The 20,171-nt window shown below is 39.1% G+C and overlaps 1 protein-coding gene across 1 annotated transcript in view; it reads right to left on the reverse strand.

Annotated features, from left to right (window-relative positions):
• PTH2R (parathyroid hormone 2 receptor) overlaps positions 1-20,171 on the reverse strand; it is a 1,009,699-nt gene that overhangs the window by 289,533 nt on the left and 699,995 nt on the right. The gene's annotated exons all lie outside the window — the stretch shown is intronic.

The following is a 20,171-nucleotide window of genomic DNA, read 5'->3' on the forward strand; positions in this document are numbered from 1 at the left end:
TGGAACTTCAGACTGGGCAGTGGGCACAGGTGCTGGCACATTAGGCAGAACAGCAGGTGCATCAGACTGGATAGCAGGTACTGGAGCTTCAAACTGGGCAGCCAGTACTGGAACTTCAGACTGAGCAGCAGGCACAGGTGCTGGCACATCAGGCAGAACAGCAGGTGCATCAGACTGGATAGAAGGTACTGGAACTTCAAACCGGGCAGCTGGTACTGGAACTTCAGACTGGGCAGCAGGCACAGGCGCTGACACATCAGGCAGAACAGCAGGTGCTGGCACAACAGCAGGCATCGGAACATCAGGCTGGGCGGCATACAGGAACACATCAGGCTGGAACAGATCAGCTGATGGGGAGGCAGGATTGGATACTGGCATGATGGTATGGGTTGGAAAAAACTTCCGCTTCTTTTTGGTTTTAGCCACTGGGGATCTATAAGTGGGTACAGGGCTGTAGGTAGTGAATGCAGCTGGTAGAAGCGAAGAGTGAAAGGATGGCAAAACAGAGCAGGTTTTGAAAGGAGATTTAGTGAAGCTGATGGAGGCAGCTGAGAAGCAGCAGGGGGGTTAAAGGCAGGGTAGGTGCAACAGGAGGAAACAGGGTACTGGTATTTCATTGGTAGAAAGGTATATTGGGAGCTAACAGAGGCTGAGTGCAACAGACTTGACCAGGCCTGTATTAATGATTGCACTGAATCAGGTTTGCACTTAGCTTGTCTGACCAGAGACTGCACTGATTTAATGCATTTTGCAAGCACCTGCCGAGGACAATATTATATTGCGGAATATTGTTCAAGAAAAAAATGCTGAGTCATCCTCCAACATCCAAACTAAAGATTCTACCTGAGCTGCACTAAAAGGGGGTGTATAGTCATCACCTCCCTCAGCGACATCAGACAGGGCCAACTCAGTACAGATCTTAATTAATGGTTGCACATCTTCAAACAAAAAACTGCCTTGATCAATAAAAACATGAGCTAGGCGGATGCATTCTAACAATTGTTCCCTAGTGTATTCAGCCAATGTCTGAAAACAAAAGTCTCTGTCATCCGTTGCCAGGAGCGATAAATACAAAATATTCTCAAAATCCATCTTTCAACAATAGATGGAGCTCAGGCCCCAATTCCCAGGTGCAACCGATCTGATTGTATGGCTTCAGAATTCTGTCAGGGGATGTTATACACAACATCCAATGCAGGTGATCAGATCGCTGGGCTGCACTAAGGAATCAGCAACAAATGAGTAAATAAAGTAAGTATGTTTATTATTAATGATTAAGATACACGTGAAAACAAGACAGCAAACCAAAAACAAGGAAATGGTGAAAACACAGCAAACCCCCAAACCCACCTATCTATCTAACTAATATAATACACGAGCAAGGAAGCAAACATGAAATAAAAATAAGGCATGGGCAAAAGCGACAAGGGAACAGAAACTAGGAATACTAAAGCAGACCAAGGAGCAGGGAACAGGGAACAGGAAACAGGACTGGCAGGAACAAGGGCTTAGCAGAGGAATTCTGAAACACTGAGGCTAGTTCAGGGCGGGTTTATATAGTCCAGCAAAACCATGACAGGTGTGCTTGATGGCAAGTCTGCAGTCCAGGAAGGGAGGCACCCGCTGGGGGCCACTGGAATTACACCCTTTTGGTGCTGAATGTAATAGTGCCACCAGCAGGAGAAACCGGAGATGACACCGTTCCTGACACAGTTCTAGTATTCTGTTTGATGGCCATGAGGCACTTGGCAGCAGAAGTGGAGCGGAACGTCAAATACCCTTTTAAAGAAATATATAAAAAGTGCGGTGCTAAATGAGAATGGTCCTAGTATTGTACCATATATTAATGACAAATGTTAAACACTCTGAACATGTGCAAGCATAATTAAATAAAGACAAAATGAAAAGTGCAAAATTAATAAAATAAAATTCATCACAGGAGAAAACTCAGAGATAGGATCCGTTGCATGGGTTCACAGGTTAACCATAAATGAAATAAAAATTCCACATATTTAGAAAGTGATAGGAAACACTTACATTTTAGTAGATACAACAAGCACTTGTATGACGCGTTTCATCTGAGAAGACTTCATCTGTCAATGCGTCGGGACGAGCCTACTGATGTCATTGTGTTATATTCCAGTCATACAAGCGCTTGTTGTATCTACTCAAATGTGAGTGTTTCCTATCACTTTTTAAATACATTTTCTTGTTAAATGGATTCACACTATGTGGAATTTTTATTTTATTTATGGTTAACCTGCGAACTCATGCAACAGATCCTATCTCTGAGTTTTCCCCTGTGATGTGTGTCCCCTGGAGGAAAGTGTGAATACCATCTTCCGGTGTTAAACATCCTTAAACATTGACGTTCCTATGTATCAGTGCACTGTGTCACCACAATGCTCTGACAACTCACTTGGCATATGACTTGTTAAGTCCATATGCTCCGTTAAGCCTCAGTTTTATCGGTGGTGGTTTCTTCCACTATTCTATCTTCACGCAGCATTTTTTATATTTGGAGGTTGATATCTACTCATCTGGATCAACACTTCAACAATTTTGCTTCTTTTATATAATTTTTGGACTGTTTCTTTTCACTTACTTTTCACAGTGTGGACTTCAAATTCAAATTGTGGTTTGCACATGTTTAGAGTGTTTAACATTTGTCATTAATATATGGTCTAATACTGGAACCATTCTCATTTAGTTCCGCACTTTTTATATATATCTTGTTATTTGCAATAGTCATTTGTTGTGCTGGCTGCAGTTTTATGTTTGACACAGCGGTATTCACTTTTCATTTTTTTACCCTTTTAAAAGAAGCCACAAACTCAGGGTAACTCAAGACAACAGGTTTTAGTGTCTCCTATAGAGGGTTTTCCCAGGCCAAGGCTCTCTCAGAAAGCAAAGATAGGTGAACCGTGCGACTCAGGAGCATTTGTAACACCATGGCAAACTGATCCATGCGGTGATCCTGCGCATCCAATCTGGAAAAAATATTACCAACAAGTGGATTGACTGCATCTTCTGAATTCATGGCCTTCGCCTACTGTCAGAAACCATGAATCAGACTGAGACAGAAGTACAGTTAAATCACACTTGTTTAATAAGAATAATAAAAAAAGGTAAACAGAGTAAACAAAGCCAGTAAACATAGCCAGAGGTAGTCAGACAAGCCAAAACGTCAGGGAGCCAGAGAACAGCGTAATAGAACAGCAAGCAGGATCTGGAGCCAGAAGGAATGTCAGCCAAGCAAGTCTTTAACAGGAACAGGGGAGAGCGCCTCTAGAAATGTGACCAAGGTGAAGGCAGAGATCATCTGGACTTGACGGCTTAAGTAGACAGGAGTGACAAGTAGGATATCATCAACAGGTGGGTCACTGTGGAGAGATAGGAGCTGGTAATTAGCCGACAGCTGAGTGGCCAGCTCAGAGAAGGAATAGCTGAGCCCAGCCCTGACAATATCTTGTACCATGGGGGGTTAACATGGGGGGAACCCTGAACTCTCCTGCTGTGTTCATCCATGCTCGATTTATACCTATAAGAAACCGTTCTCTAATTTCAACATTTACTCTGCTATCAATGCATCTTTATTTTCAATTTGCTCTACAGGGGTTAACTCTTTGAACTGCTTCCAAACATCTAGCTAACCCAGTTTAGGGAAGGATAAACGTCCGGTGATTGGTATCTTGGGATACTGAGCGAATCGCTCTGAGCCCACATCCATCCATGTCCTCACTGGGACTTCTTTAAGAAGATTAGTTATTTATGATATTTGTGAGTGAGGAGTGTGTGTCTGCTTGTGGTGGCCATCTGTGTTCTTAAACAACATTGTCTATTTTTACTGTATGTGGTGGAGGTTTGCGCTATTTTTATTAGCTTTCATTGTTTATGTGGATTTTTTCAATAAAGAATTATGTATATTTTTTGATAAATATACCTTGTTGAAGAATTACTTTGGAAAAAACTTTTTCTTTTCCCTTTATCTAAATAACGTTGTTGTTTTTGTTGTTATATCTCAAGGCAGCCCCTAGAACCAGAAATAATCTATCCCTCCAGGATAAGTATTGCCTCAGGCCAAGTACACTTCATCCCTTATAGTATATTCTTGCTTATATATGAATTGGTTGCTGCAGTAAATAACATTATTGCTACAGTAAATAACATTATCGCTACAGTAAATAACTTGATTGCAGTGATAAATCTAGGGATGGATGCATGCAGCTGGGATTATGAGATCATGAAAAATAATCCATTCTGTGATGTTCAATTTCACCTGTCCATCTGGTGATTTTATATTGCGTTTGTATCAATGCTGTTAGAATGTAGGAAATGTTGGATTTGCAGGACTGCAAACTGATGCAAGGCATCAGAGGGTACCATAATCATTTACACGTTAAGAGTTCAGCTAAATTAAATATACTTAATGCGCGTACATGAAAAAGGATTAACACACAGGCTTTGGTATATGGTTTACAGTCTCATAATAATATCATTGTGGTTTTAAATATATTACAAATTAAATAGTGTATCAAATTAAAGTGTTTATTCTGAATAAACAATGGAATTGTTCCAATCCCTGTTTTTCTTTTAATATTTGCAATTAGACATGTGAGGTTCATTTCATTCCGAACTGAAATTCAGACAAATTTTTGTTTTTCGGAAATTCTGATTTACCCGAATTACAATAGTACCAAATTTAAACTAATCCGAATTAATGAAAAAAAAATTGGGCAAAATTCGAATTCGAATCGCTTTCAATTTTTTTTTTTTTTTTTATAATTTTCTAATAGTTTTCAAATTTGAATATTTTTCAAATTCAAATAGTTTTCGAATTTCCAGAGAGAATAAAATAGAATAGAAAATAAAGGAATAGAATAGAAAAAAAATAATAGAATAGAAAAGAATATAACAGAAAATAAAATAATATAATAGACTAAAATAGAACAAAATAGAATAGAAAATAAAAGAACAGAATAGACTAGAATATAACAGAAACAAATAGAATAGAAGAACATCGAATATAACCATCTTCTGAAATTCAAATTTCAAATAGAATAAATCTGAATACATAAGAATAGAATAAACAAATATAAAAAGAATACAATTAAAAAAAAAAGAATAGAATAGAAAGTATATAACCATTTCCCAAAATTCAAATAGAATCACTTCAAATTTGAATAGAATATAAAAAAAGATTAGAATTTCAGAAGGTGGTTATATTCGATGTTCTTCTATTCTATTCATTCTATTCTATTATGTTGTTTTTTTTCTATACTAGTGTGTTTTCTATTCTATTTTACTATATTCTTTTCTATTCTATTCAAATTCATTCTATTTGAATTTTGGAAAATGGTTGTATTATTTCTATTCTATTCTATTTTTTTTTTATTACGGTATATTCTTTACTATTCTATTTGAATTTCAGAAGATTGTTATAATAGAATATAAAAGAGTAGAATAGGAACATGGTTATATTCATTCTATTCTATTCTATTATGTTGTTTTTTCTATACTAGTGTGTTTTCTATTCTACTCTATTCTTTTCTTTTCTATTCTATTCAAATTGATTCTATTTGAATTTTGGAAAATGGTTATATTATTTCTACTCTATTCTATTTTTTTAATTATAGTCTTTACTATTCTATTTGAATTTCAGAAGATTGTTATAATTTTTTATTTAATTCTATTATTTTTTTTATTCTATTCCTTTCTATCCTATTCTGTTATTTTCTATCCTATTTTGTTCTGTTTTACTCTATTCTATTTTAGTCTCTTTAGAAATTCGGAAAACTATTCAAATTTGAAAAGGATTCAAGTTCAAAAACTATTAGAATACATTTTGAATTTGAAAACGTTTCGAATTTTGAAAAATTTCCGAATTCGAAAATTATAAATAGATTCAAATACAAATAAATGAAATGAATTCCGAAAACGAATCAAATGGATTAAACAAATTTAACTAAACAAATTTATGTAAATAACAAATCGAAATCAAACAAAACTGTGTGTTAAATACAATTTTTCCATTATCTTGTAAACAGAAATACTTTTTTTTTGGTGAGATATGCTCAAATTGAAAAGTAGATTTGATTCTTGTGTAAAAATCAAAACTGTGTTTACCAATTCCCGTCTGGCCTATAGACAAATGACGGCCAGATGGGACATTCATCACTCTACTTAGACGTCATAGGATGTCCTTCCGAAACGTGCCTCACGTGCCCCCAATGGGCTGCACTGCAGCATGATTTGTCAATTATAGATCATTGTACAGGGCTGCTGCTGGTATCATGTGAGCACTGTGACCAACCACAGCAGATCACATGACAATTATAAACAATGGATGGCTGCCATTCATGCTATTCATTGTGTACAATTGTGTTGCTAGCTGTGATTGGTCACAGTGGTTACATGGTACAGACAGGGCAAATCACAGCCCATCTGCTCCATGTGATTAGCTGCGCCCAATCACAGCTAATCACAACAATACACACTGAATCAATTTCATTCAGGAAAAATGGTTGCTTATAAAAGTGAAATTCACAGCAGTATGTGACATACAGATTTGCATGCAGAGTACAGCGAAAAGGCATGCAAAGTACACCAATATGTAATGTACTGGACAGTGTAGAGCAGCCTTTCTCAACCTTTCCAACACAAAGGAATTCTTGAAATAACTTTCAGGTCTCAGGGAACCCCTGCTTAAAATGATTATATACACAACGTATGATACATTAGGTCATTAGGTCAGTGGCCTTGGTCAGTGGGAAAAATTATCCTTACACTTGTGGTCATTAGGAAGAATTACCCCCTTACAGATAGCTAAAAAGATCAATGTGTCAGTGGAAACTTATTTGAGAGGCAGACATTGCTCATGGAACCCATAGCAACCTCTGGAGGAATTCAAGTTTAGAAACCCTGGTGTAGAGGATAGGTTACATTCAACAGTGATTTACCAATAAATGAACTGTAAGCTGGCTGCCTCAGTAGCTGTGCCACTACCTGAGTTTGTCATGGGGTCAGAATGGGAACAGGCAGCCCTCCATAGTTTCCATAAGATGCACAATATTCATGTTATCTCAGTTGTGTCCAGTACAATATCCAGCTGGTAGCGAAAAAACTACTAATCCATACTTTCTTTTTGACATGCTGTTGTCAAAGGACCAGAAGCAGGATGTAGAGATATCAGGCTTCCCCATTGTCTTTCCAGCACTGTGCTGGTCTGAGGTTTGGATGGGGGGAGTAATATGATATTTGGTAGCACTGGGAGTTGGGAGAAATAGATTTGTCAGACTGCAATAGATTTATGTACACTCCCAGGTGACTGGGAGACTTCTCTGACCAGTGGTGGCTGGTGAAGTTTTAGGATGGGGGGGCGCCAGACCCCGTCCTTCCTTTCTGACCACTCCCACTTCTCATAAGCCCCACCCCTTATATAATGCACCCACCCTGTCCCCTGTATTCCCCTTGCTTCCACCCATAGTGTCAGGAGTATTCAGCTCAGCATCACAGAACAGAGTATACAGCCCTAGAATCACAGGGCAGAGTATACAGCCCCAGAACCACAGGACAGAGTATACAGCTCAGCCTCACAGAACAGGGTATACAGCTCAGCCTCACAGATCAGGGTATATAGCTCAGCCTCACAGATCAGGGTATATATCCATAGTCAGCCCTGGGCAAGCACAAATCTAGGCATCTATCCACAGTCAGCTCTGGCCAGCTACAGTCAGATCAAGGCATCTACAGTCATCTGGCATGCTCCTGCTGCCAGGGTCCCCTTCATAGGCTGGTTGGTGAATCCAAGCAGCTTCCTTCTGCTAATCCCCTGGTATGGATTATCTTGCTGACAGATCTGTGCTCAGTGCAGTGGTGGCTGACAACCCCCCGCCTGGCCCGTGGTGCGGGGCCGAGAAAGCCCTCGACCCATTGGGCAGCCAGCAGTAAGGCACCTACCCGAACTAGGGCTGGGGCTGTGGTCTCCTCTCCTCCTCTCCTTGGAGCAGCAGCTCTGGTGTCAGCTCCTCCTGCATCTCCTCTCTGTTCTCCAAAGCGCTAGGCATCCAATAGGATCGCCTGATGCTTTGGCCAATCGGGAAACAGGTCTCACAGCATGCCTCCTGATTGGCCGGGAGGAGTGTTAGTGTGAAAATAGCGAAAATTAATTTGCTATTGTCACACAATTGGGTGGGATCGGGGCTCACTCTGTTTCCAGAGCCCACCCTTTTTTTAAGGCCTATTAGAACCTCTGGCTCTAATCAGTTGCTTCAAAAAAAACACCCCCGCCCACCTCCAGGGGCTGTGATAAGTTTAAAATATTATGCAAACATGAAGTCCGACGTATTTTCTTTCTGAACACTAGACAACCTTTTGGACTCAATTACGAATGGGATGTGTCACACTTTTATGAATAGTCTACAAACTTTAAAATATATTAGGTACTTCATGTTTATTTTTCAATGTCTATTCTTCAAAATACATCTATATATTGTTTAATTTCTATTTATTTTGTGTCTATCCCTGCTTTTTTCGTTAAATATGTTTGTGACTTTATAGTCTAAACCGTTAAATAGATTAAAGGCAGCTGTAGCTCTGTCCTTTGACACATTGCTTTGCCCCTTTCTAGTGGGTTCCGATGCATTCGATTATATTACAAGCATATTTTTATTGATAACATGTTCAGTTTCTAAGCACATTTTTATTAACAATATGTTCAGTTTCCCCTATGGTGAGCCCTGGTGGTTGACCCAGAGGTTTTCGTTATATGAATCACCTTTTTGGAGTTTTGGTGCAATGTGCTCTTTACCATTAACTTCAGCGGACGGAGTGAGACTCCCTATCACGCTTCGTATATGTCTGCCCCTACCTCATTGCACAGCTAGTCAACATAGTTTACCATGACCGGCCTTCTTTCCATTCCTTTTCTTTCCTCTCCTAAGTTCATTTCTTTTATCTCATTAACAACAAGTGAGCGTCCGGCTTTATATTAATGATCTTTTATCTGCTTACATGATCTATCCGGTACTTAACACATATTTTTTTTGTTTTTCTTTTTCTTTGTTCCTTTTTTTCAACAGGACACTGCAATTGTCCTTTGTTGGTGAAGAATGAAATACAATTTGAGACTTTATTGTTGCTGTTTATTTGGATAGTAATGTATTGTTGTGACTATTTACACTGTGAAGATATACACTTATTATGATTCAATATTTTATTAATATAGATATGATACAATCCGATAGTGTGAATGGAGACTTGCTAGATGTGTGCATATTTTTATATATTTTTGTTTTCATTACTTTATGATTAGGTTTAGTTTATCATTATTTTTTGACCACATACAGTGGGGACGGAAAGTATTCAGACCCCCTTAAATTTTTCACTCTTTGTTATATTGCAGCCATTAGCTAAAATTATTTAAGTTCATTTTTTTTCTTAATTAACCTGGTTTTCTCTACACATACCGCTTAGAATTAAGGGCAAAAAGTTCTATCCTGGTCTCATCAGACCAGAGAATCTTATTTCTCACCATCTTGGAGTCCTTCAGGTGTTTTTTTAGCAAACTCCATGCGGGCTTTCATGTGCCTTGCACTGAGGAGAGGCTTCCGTCGGGCCACTCTGCCAACTGGTGGAGGGCTGCAGTGATGGTTGACTTTCTACAACTTTCTCCCATCTCCCGAGTGCATCTCTGGAGCTCAGCCACAGTGATCTTTGGGTTCTACTTTACCTCTCTCACCAAGGCTCTTCTCCCCCGATAGCTCAGTTTGGCCAGACGGCCAGCTCTAGGAAGGGTTCTGTTCGTCCCAATAGTCTTCCTTTTAAGGATTATGGAGGCCACTGTGCTCTTAGGAACCTTAAGTGCAGCAGAGATTTTCTTGTAACCTTGGCCAGATCTGTGCCTTGCCACAATTCTGTCTCTGAGCTCTTCAGGCAGTTCCTTTGACTTCATGATTTTGATTTGCTCTGACATGCACTGTGAGCTGTAAGGTCTTATATAGACAGGTGTGTGGCTTTCCTAATCAAGTCCAATCAGTATAATCAAACACAGCTGGACTCAAATAAAGGTGTAGAACCATCTCAAGAATGATCAGAAGAAATGGACAGCACCTGAGTTAAATATATGAGTGTCACAGCAAAGGGTCTGAATACTTAGGACCATGTGATATTTCAGTTTTTCTTTTTTAATAAATCTGCAAAAATGTCAACAATTCTGTGTTTTTCTGTCAATATGGGGTGCTGTGTGTACATTAACGAGGGAAAAAAATGAACTTAAATGTTTTTAGCAAATGGCTGCAATATAACAAAGATTGAAAAATTTAAGGGGGTCTGAATACTTTCCGTCCCCACTGTATCTATTATATGCTTAAATATCTTTGTCTCTATTCACGCAAAAGGATCTATGGCACATATATATTTGTGTGTAGTCTTTTTATATGAATGTCTTAATGTGCCTTCTATTTTTTCATACATACATGTTCTTTCTTCATCCCTTTCGGTGTTTTTATTATCTCATTAATATGTCTACGCCATAACGGGATGGTGCGGTATCTAGCATACAGTATTTGTCTATTTTGATATATATTGACATGGAGCCTTAGTTTTTCTTTTTCCTTTTTCTTTTTCAGCTTAGGCTTGATACCTCCCCATCCCGATTTACAGGTGTTCTTCTATTATGGGAATAGTTAACATTTTAATCACATGGTATGGGTGTTCTTTGAGTGTGATGCGCCGATTGGTTGTTCCATCAGCCCACACACTCCACCCTTCTACCTATTTATTCACATTTCATTTTTGTCCCTCTTTAGCTATGAGTAAGCATCTTATGATGTGAAACGCGTTAGCCTATTTTTAACCCTGTATCTCCTTCTTATGTGACTGTATTTTTGGATATTTTTATTCTTCAATAAAGATGTTTTTTCTTCAGAGTGCGGCTATCCAGGAACTTCCTTACCTCACTTCAATTTATGCAAAGCCAGCACCTGGAGCCAGTTCACACTAGGGCGGTAACAGTTTCAGGTTTGTGAGCTTGGTGAGCGGCATCTCCTTTTCTTCCCACCCCCACCATAGGAATTCATGCGCCAGGCATCCTGAAAGGGGCTGGGCGCATGGATGGGGGGTGGCATACTGTGGACTTCACATTTTTCTCTGGTGACTTGACATGTATGCACTTTACAACCTTTGATAATCATCCACTCCTGTCACTGTGCACCCTCATTACTGCCACTCATCACTGTACAACCCTGCTGCTGATCCCCCCTCCACCATACACTCCTGATACTGCTCCCCTTTCCACTGTACACCTTTGTTGCCGGTCCCAATGTAACACTACACAATCTTGTTGCTGGTCCTCCTTAGTCACGATACACCCATATTGCTGGTCTCTGCCTGCCAATGCACATCCCTTTGATTGCTCAGAACTTGCCAATGCATGCCCTTGTTGCTGGTCCTGCCAACCATTCCTCCCTGCCACTGTACATCTTTGGTACTGCTGGCCCCTGCCACTCCACACCCCTGTTGCTTGTCCTCCCTTATCACTGTACATCCGTGCTGCTTGCCCCCCTTTATCATTGTACTTCCCTGTTGCTGGGCCCTCTCTGACACTGCTAATTCCCTTCCACTGTACACCCCAGTTCCACCCTACCCCAACCTTTGCAGAGACATAATGAGAGCAAATCTGGGTTGCAGGGCGGCCAGCCCACTTGGCATTTTGCTCTGTCCATTTGGTTGGGTCCATGTGATGGTGATCACCCTTTTAAACTCAGGAGATTCGCAAAAAGGTGATCTGGGAAAGGACCCTCAAAGCTGGGTATCTTAAGTTTTGATGTTTCCTGGGTACAATGGCAGCTAAGTCACTGGAAGATTTAATCTATATTCCTTTTTTAATAATAACTCAAAGATTTAGATTTTTCCATCGCTTTCAGTTCCAACAAATAGAGAATAAATCATCTTAAGGACACAGACTGCAAAAAAAAAAAAAGAGAACTTCTAATTCTTCACCGTTCTATTCAAAACCTATAAATATTCTATTTACATTTAGATACACTTTAAATACATGTCCTGGGCAATTTAGGAGTAAGCAAAATGCTTAAACAGAGGCTGCCTTCGGTGAAAATGTGAAGGCAAAACAATATATTTGAAGGTACAGCCTCTTCTAAAACTATTTTTCTTTGTAAGAATGTGCTTGTTGACCAGTAAAGCCCTCTTATTGGATAGGGTGGACAAATAAATAAGTTTGGGTCTACAGTGAGGGAAGAGAAGTCCTTATAGTAAAGTAGACTCATAGAAATAAAGTTTTTTTGCGCTCAAAGGTGGCCAAAATAAAACCACTTTAAGAAAAAACTCAGTCTATTCTTTTTCAAAATTATGGTAAATCAATGTGTCAATTGCGGTGACACTGAAGATTATAAACAAATATTTCTACTGATGTCTTAACAGAAGAAAACAAACTGGATCTAACCAGGATAGAAAACAAAGGCCTGTATCACATTGGCTTCAGCCTGTATCTGAGCTATGTGATCGGCAAGCCTTTTTTTTTGTTTTTTTGTTTTTTGTTTCATAAAGCAAGCTTTTATGAAACATTCAGCAAGCATTTTCATTTCTTTGGCAAGCTTCGAGCTAATTCTTTAAAGTGTCCTTCAGCTCCTGTTTGAAAACGTTGTGCACAGATCTTAAAGGAGTATTAAACCCAAAATCAAACATTTATACAATATTGCAGCTTACTATTTTTTAAAAATACATTTTAAATGTGATTGCTGTATTAGTATCCTTTTTTAGGCTGTTTTTCTTCTATCTTCATCTGGTGATCCAGCTAGCAAGTCTGTTGTTTTTTCACCGCACTAGCTTTCCAGCAGAATGTATCAGTTTACATGGATGAGACAAACCAGTAGAGTCTTCATGTACACTAGCTTACAGTGGCAGCTCCTAAACTCAACTCCATGAATGTACAAATAGGCTTTTAGCAGAGTTTAGGAGCTGCCGTGTTTAGGTGAGCTTCAACTTCCCTATCCTAAACGTGGAAGAATCACGTTCAGGATGTAAATGTTTTGACCACTGGCTGTGGTAAATGTGTACATGAAGCCTAACACAGGCAGGGGTGCATAAAATTATCACCTTTTTATTCATGCAAAACCCTTATCCTAAAAGAAAAAAAAAACACAGTTTGCTGTAACTGATTTTAACCACTAACTGGCAATTGCGGTCATGCAACACTACGCACATTAAATTTTTATCATTTTTTCAATTAGAGCTTTCTTTTGGTGGTATTTGATCACCGCAGTTTTTTATGGGTTTTTTTTGTGATGTAAACAAAAAAAAATGGAAATTTTGAAAAAAAAAAAAAATTTTCTACTTTCTGTTTATAAGGCATATCAAATAAAAAATAAAAAACTATTTTTTTTTTTTTTTTTTTTTTTTATAAATGTAGGCCAAAATGTATTCTGCTACCTGTCTTTGGTACAAAAAAAATCCCAATGTTATAACGTCTACAAACTATGGTATATATACTGGAATTTACATATAGATGCTATTCTGTAATGGTGGTGATCAGTGTGACTGTGATTGTTGAAGCTTTGTTGAAACTTTTAAAATACCATAGTGAACACAGATCCTAATGGGAGTGCTGGTTGCCAGTAGAGATGAGCTTGATGTTCGGGTCGAACATAAGTTCAAAGTGAACAACGGGAGTTCACCGAACAACGAACATTATGGGGCGTTTGCGGAAAGTTAGAGCACACCGGAATGCCCCATAATGCACTGCAAGATCGCAGTGCATTGCTGTATGATGATTGGCCAAAGCATGCATCTGACCTGCATGCTTTGGCTAATCACAGCACACTCTGCTGAGAGAGCCATAATTGGCCAAAGGCAGTGTGCCTTTGGCCAATCATGGCTCAGAGGGACTAAGTCCATGCCCCACACTATATAAGGCTGCTTACATGGTGGCCGTGTGTAGTGTTGTTGGCGTGGACAGAGAGATAGCTTGATTTAGATTAACTACTTCAATACAGGGCACTTATACACCTTCCTGCCCAGACCAATTTTCAGCTTTCAGCACTGTCGCAGTTTGAATGACAATTGCGCGGTCATCCATCACTGTACCCAAACTAAATTTTTATCATTTTGTTCCCACAAATAGAGCTTTCTTTTGGTGGTATTTGATCACCTCTTTGGTTTTTATTTTTTGCTAAACAAATAAAAAAAGACCAAAAATTTTGAAAAAAATTAAAGTTTTGCTTTTGTTTCTGTTTCAGCGCTCTCGCACTTTCAGTGACAATTGCACGGTCATGCTATGCTGTACCCAAATGCAATTTTTATCATGTTGTTTGCAGAAATAGAGTTTTCTTTTGGTGGTATTTATTCACGACTCTGTTTTTTATTTTGTGGTGACACTAGGTTGGTGATCAGTGAGTAAAAAGCTGTAAAAAACAGCTCATACTCACTGATCACTAGCCGGCTGCAGCGATCCCCTCTCCTCTCCTCACCGACAACTTCTGTGTGAAGAGAGGGGAGCCGATTGCCTAGCAACCGGCTCTGTGTTTACATCACATGACGGCTGTGATTGGACATGGCCGTCATGTGATCAGGAGGGCCAATCACAGAGCCCTCCTGCCGATCGGAGATGCGCCATGTCCGGGTGACACGAGCGCATCAGGATCGCACCACTGCGTGGGCACAATCCTGCTTCTTCTGAGGGACATTCCTGAATGTTCACCCAGAAGGAGAGGGCACCCACCCGGCCGTTTACGTGCAGTGGCCAGGTGGGAAGTGGTTAATATACACACAGCACCCCATAATGACAGAATGACACAGAATTGTTGACATTTTTTCAGACTTATTAAAAAAGAAAAACTGAAATATCACATGGTCCTAAGTGTTCAGACCCCTTGTTGTGACACTCATATATTTAACTCAGGTGCTGTACATTTCTTCTGATCATCCTTGAGATGGTTCTACACCTTCAGTTGAGTCCAGCTGATTGGACTTGATTAGGAAAGCCACACACCTGTCTATTTGAGACCTTACAGCTCACAGTGCATGTCAGAGCAAATGAGAATCATGAGGTCAAAGGAACTGCCTGAAGAGCTCAGAGACAGAATTGTGACAAGGCACAGATCTGGCCAAGGTTACAAAAAATTCTGCTGCACTTAAGGTTCCTAAGAGCACAGTGGCCTCCATAATCCTTAAATGGAAGATGTTTGGGATGACCAGAACCCTTCCTAGAGCTGGCCGTCCGGCCAAACTGAGCTATTGGGGGAGAAGAGCCTTGGTGAGAGAGGTAAAGAAGAACCCAAAGATCACTGTGGATGAGCTCCAGAGATGCAGTCGGAAGATGGGAGAAAGTTGTAGAAAGTCAACCATCATTGCAGCCCTCCACCAGTCATGGCTTAATGGCAGAGTGGCCCGACGGAAGCCTCTCCTCAGTGCAAGACACATGAAAGCCCGCATGGAGTTTGCTAAAAAACACCTGAAGGACTCCAAGATGGTGAGAAATAAGATTCTCTGGTCTGATGAGACCAAGATAGAACTTTTTGGCCTTAATTCTAAGTGGTATGTGTGGAGAAAACCAGGCACTGCTCATCACCTGTCCAATACAGTTCCAACAGTGAAGCATGGTGGTGGCAGCATCATGCTGTGGGGGTGTTTTTCAGCTGCAGGGACAGGATGACTGGTTGCAATTGAGGGAAAGATGAATGCGGCCAAGTACAGGGATATCCTGGACGAAAACCTTCTCCAGAGTGCTCAGGACCTCAGACTGGGCGGAAGGTTTACCTTCCAACAAGACAATGACCCTAAGCACACAGCTAAAATAATGAAGGAGTGGCTTCACAACAACTCCATGACTGTTCTTGAATGGCCCAGCCAGAGCCCTGACTTAAACCCAATTGAGCATCTCTGGAGAGACCTAAAAATGGCTGTCCACCAATGTTTACCATCCAACCTGACAGAACTGGAGAGGATCTGCAAGGAGGAATGGCAGAGGATCCCCAAATCCAGGTGTGAAAAACTTGTTGCATCTTTCCCAAAAAGACTCATGGCTGTATTAGGGCTGTATTAGATCAAAAGGGTGCTTCTACTAAATACTAAGCAAAGGGTTTGAATACTTAGGACCATGTGATATTTCAGTTTTTCTTTTTTAATAAATCTGCAAAAATGTCAACAATTCTGTGGTTTTTTTTCTGTGAATATGGGGTGCTGCGTGTATATTAATGAGGAAAAAAATGAACTTAAATGATTTTAGCAAATGGCTGCAATATAACAAAAGGTGAAAAATTTAAGAGGGTCTGAATACTTCCCGTTTCCCGTTCCCACCATGTGTGTGTGGTGTGTGTGTGTGTATATGTATATATGTATATATGTGTGTGTGTTTGTGTGTGTATATATATATATATATATATATATATATATATATATATATATATATATATATATATATATATATATATATATATATATATATAATTATATATGCCTATATCTAGAATGCACTCTAGATATAGGCATATATATATATATATATATATATATATATATATATATATATATATATATATATATATATATATATATATATATATATATATATATATATATATATACATATATATATATATATACATACATACACACACACACACACACCACACACACCACACACACACAGTGGGAACAGAAAGTATTCAGACCCCCTTAAATTTTTCACCCTTTGTTATATTGCAGCCATTTGCTAAAATCATTTAAGTTCATTTTTTTCCTCATTAATGTACATGTGCATTCCATGGTGTACTGTTTCTAATACACTTCAGGTGGTGTATTAATATATATAGAAAAACAGAGAGGGTGCACCGACCTTATGCAATACCAAAGATAAAATTTATTTAAATAGTAAAAACAAAGGTCATACTCACAAACATTAAAAAAAGGCTTAACATTGCTCCAAATGTTCAGAACCGTGTCTTCTAGACACCTGCAACCTGCACCGGATGTTAGGAGGAACCAGATGGCATCGCAAGTGGCTTACGCGTTACAAGGGAGTACCCTCTTCATCAGAGCCTTAGCGATATCGCTGAGGCTCTGTCGAAGAGGGTACTCCCTCATAACACTGGGTTACTGGTTCTTGAGGATGGACCACTGGCCAGAACTTGCTCAATTTGCAATTGAGCTACTGGCCTGTCCAGCATGCTTTCTGAATGCACATTCAGTACTGCTAGAGGGTTTGTAACGGATCAAAGAGTGCGCCTGTCCACAGACTCCGTTGATAGGCTCACATTCATAAAAATGAATCAGTCTTGGATCAGCAGCTATCAAGCACCTGATGCTGATGTAACTGATTGAATTTGCTATGTATGTGGGATCCCTTGAAGACTGCATATGCTGACTATCCCATTCCTCCTTAATCTTGATGATGCTAGCTTCCAACAATATTTTTGGTTTAGGGCACCACCACCACCAATGAAGGCCCAATTTTTCTGCCCCTGTTTAACAGGGGCATGTAATTAAAATTTTTGATATAATATTTCACAGCAGGGCCCATTCCTGCACCCAACAAAAATAACTGTGAGGGATTACAGAGTTATGGTACCACCAACACCCAAGGCCCAATTTTCTAGTATATAGGGCAGGCCGTATAGTGTATATATACTGCTGTTCAGAGTATATAGTGCCTGGGAGACCCCCACGCCATTTTTTAAAAAATTTGGGTTTGGGGTTCCCCTTAATATCCATAGCAGACCTGAAGGGCCTGGTATGGATTTTGAGGGTGACATCCACGCAATTTTTTGGGGTATTGTTGCTATTTTTATCTGTATTGCCGGGATCCGACATAACATTACAGCCGCAAGCAGTTTTGAATGAAATTTTTTCCTTTAGACATGTCATTTTGCTGTGGCACTGTTATAAACATGGGACAGATGTGCTACTTTACAGGCATACTAAGGACACCCCCTAGGCACAATATTTAAAGGAATATTTCATTTTTATTGTTTCATTTCAAGCATTATTAAAATTGGTGCCACTCCAGAAAATTTTGCTCTCGGAAAAACGTCCGTTTTTTAATTTTGTTTTGCATTGATACATGTCCCCTGGGGCAGGACCCGGGTCCCGGCAATAACTTACATATAAGCCTTTAAAATTAGCACTTTTGATTTCTCACGTTAGTGACCCATAGACTTTAACAGAGATAATGTGTTCGAACAAATTTTTTGCCTGTTCGCATGTTCTGCTGCGAACCAAACCGGGGGGGGGGGGGGGTTTGGCTCATCCCTAGTTGCCACTTTAAACAAGTTGCTAGCAGGCTTTAACACTTGAAGCTTGATGAAAGCCTGCTGAAACCTGCTAGCAACTTGTTTAAAGTGGCAGTCAGCACCCCCATTAAGATCTGTGTATAACATTTCCAAATGGGAGCTGAAGGGTGCTTTAAATGCTTAAAGAAAGTTGCTCAAAGCTTGTTAACATTTTCATAAAAAGTTTGTGTTTACATAATCTCTTATACAACCTGAAGCCCACATGGAACATGCCTTGTTGTATGAGCTTCAAGCAGCTTTCTCTAAGCCTTTAAAGCACCTTTCAGCTACTGTCTGAAAATGTTATACACAGATCTTAATAGGAGTGCTGATTGTCACTTTAAAAAACTTCTAGCAGGCTTTCAACAAGCTTCAAGAAGTGCTGAAGCCTGCTAGCAGCTTGTTTAAAGTAACAGTCAGCACTCCCATTGGGATCTGTGTTCAGCATTTACAAACTGGAGCTTAATGGTACTTTAAAAGCTTCAACAAAGAGCATGCTGTTAGAAGTTTTCCTTAATCTAATATCTAATTTTCATCAATTACCATTACTAACATATGTATGAATGGGTTGGGTCTTTATAGTATGATTGAGTTGTATATATTTATCTCTTCTAGACTTGGAAAAGTACCAAAAAGATTTTACAGTCTGTGATTCTCTTTGGAGAGTTAACATATGGTTGTAATTAGCCTATCCTTCCCCCATTGCAAATGGGATAAGGTTTCACGTTTCTTAAGATGCAAAAGTTTCAGTATGTTTAAGAATATAAATTCTTTATACTGTAATATTTCTTGATTAGGCTATTAATAAGAACAAGGGCTTTTCAATAAATATATACATATATTGGTATATGTATGTTTGATTTAGATGATAGTTAGAATTGATTTTGTATAGACTTAGTTGTTTAGTTGAAAGGTACTCCTGCTCCATAAGCAGAGACATTCCTCAGGATAGAATTTCGGGAGCTAGCTTTCTGGTCAACCCCCACTATTACATGAAAGGGGGAGGTGGTTAAATTGAAGCAATACATTTGTCACTTCGTCGAAGTTCGTAGGACTATAAGATAAACAAGAACTTTGAACCAGCCTTTTTAGGAGAAGGTGGGGGCTGCATTTAGGAAAAAGGAGATGAACAATTATTTGAGGCAGACAGCTAGACGTGAGGGAAGCTATCATTAGCTTCTTACACAGACACACATTTGATTATATACACAATCTTCATTTCAAGGCTATAACTACATTATTGATATTATTTTTACATTCTGTATTTTAATATTGCTCTTGTAATATTTTTGCTATTTTATTATTAAATCCATTTTTGAGTTTTTACATAAGAACTGAAAAGGACTTTCTTGGGACTCTTCTCATCAATATAAGTTACATAATATCGAGAGAATATTCATATATTCTACAGTGGCACGCCAGCCAGTTTCGCTTTGTCCGAATATTGAACATTTTTAAATTATTTCTCCTTCCGCTTGAAGAGAGGGAATATGGCTGAATTGTCAGTAAACTATGAAGTCAAGATTTCCGGAGAACTAAAAACAGCAGATGAACTTTCAGCATCATCGAATGAACCTAGAATCAAAATTGGTGAGAGCTTTGTGCACATGCAAGAAAACCCTGTTTCTTGATGACTTAATTTCCCGCCAAGAGAGGTAACGCGTGTTACATGAAGAAAGTCCGTCCTAAATTGGTAAGTGATGAATTTTATTGATGGATTATCTAGAAAGAGTAAATTAGAATTCAAAAATCTGTCAAAATTTGTTAAGGACGATGAAATGTGGCGCTACACGTTCAATGAATGCTTACAGGTGAACATTAAGATACAAAAATCAAAATTTTCTCTTCAGAGATTCAGCAAACAGGTTAGAAATGTAATGAAGTTAAAGT

This window comes from Aquarana catesbeiana, linkage group LG06 (genome assembly GCF_042186555.1).
Source record: "Aquarana catesbeiana isolate 2022-GZ linkage group LG06, ASM4218655v1, whole genome shotgun sequence".
NCBI lineage: Eukaryota > Metazoa > Chordata > Amphibia > Anura > Ranidae > Aquarana > Aquarana catesbeiana.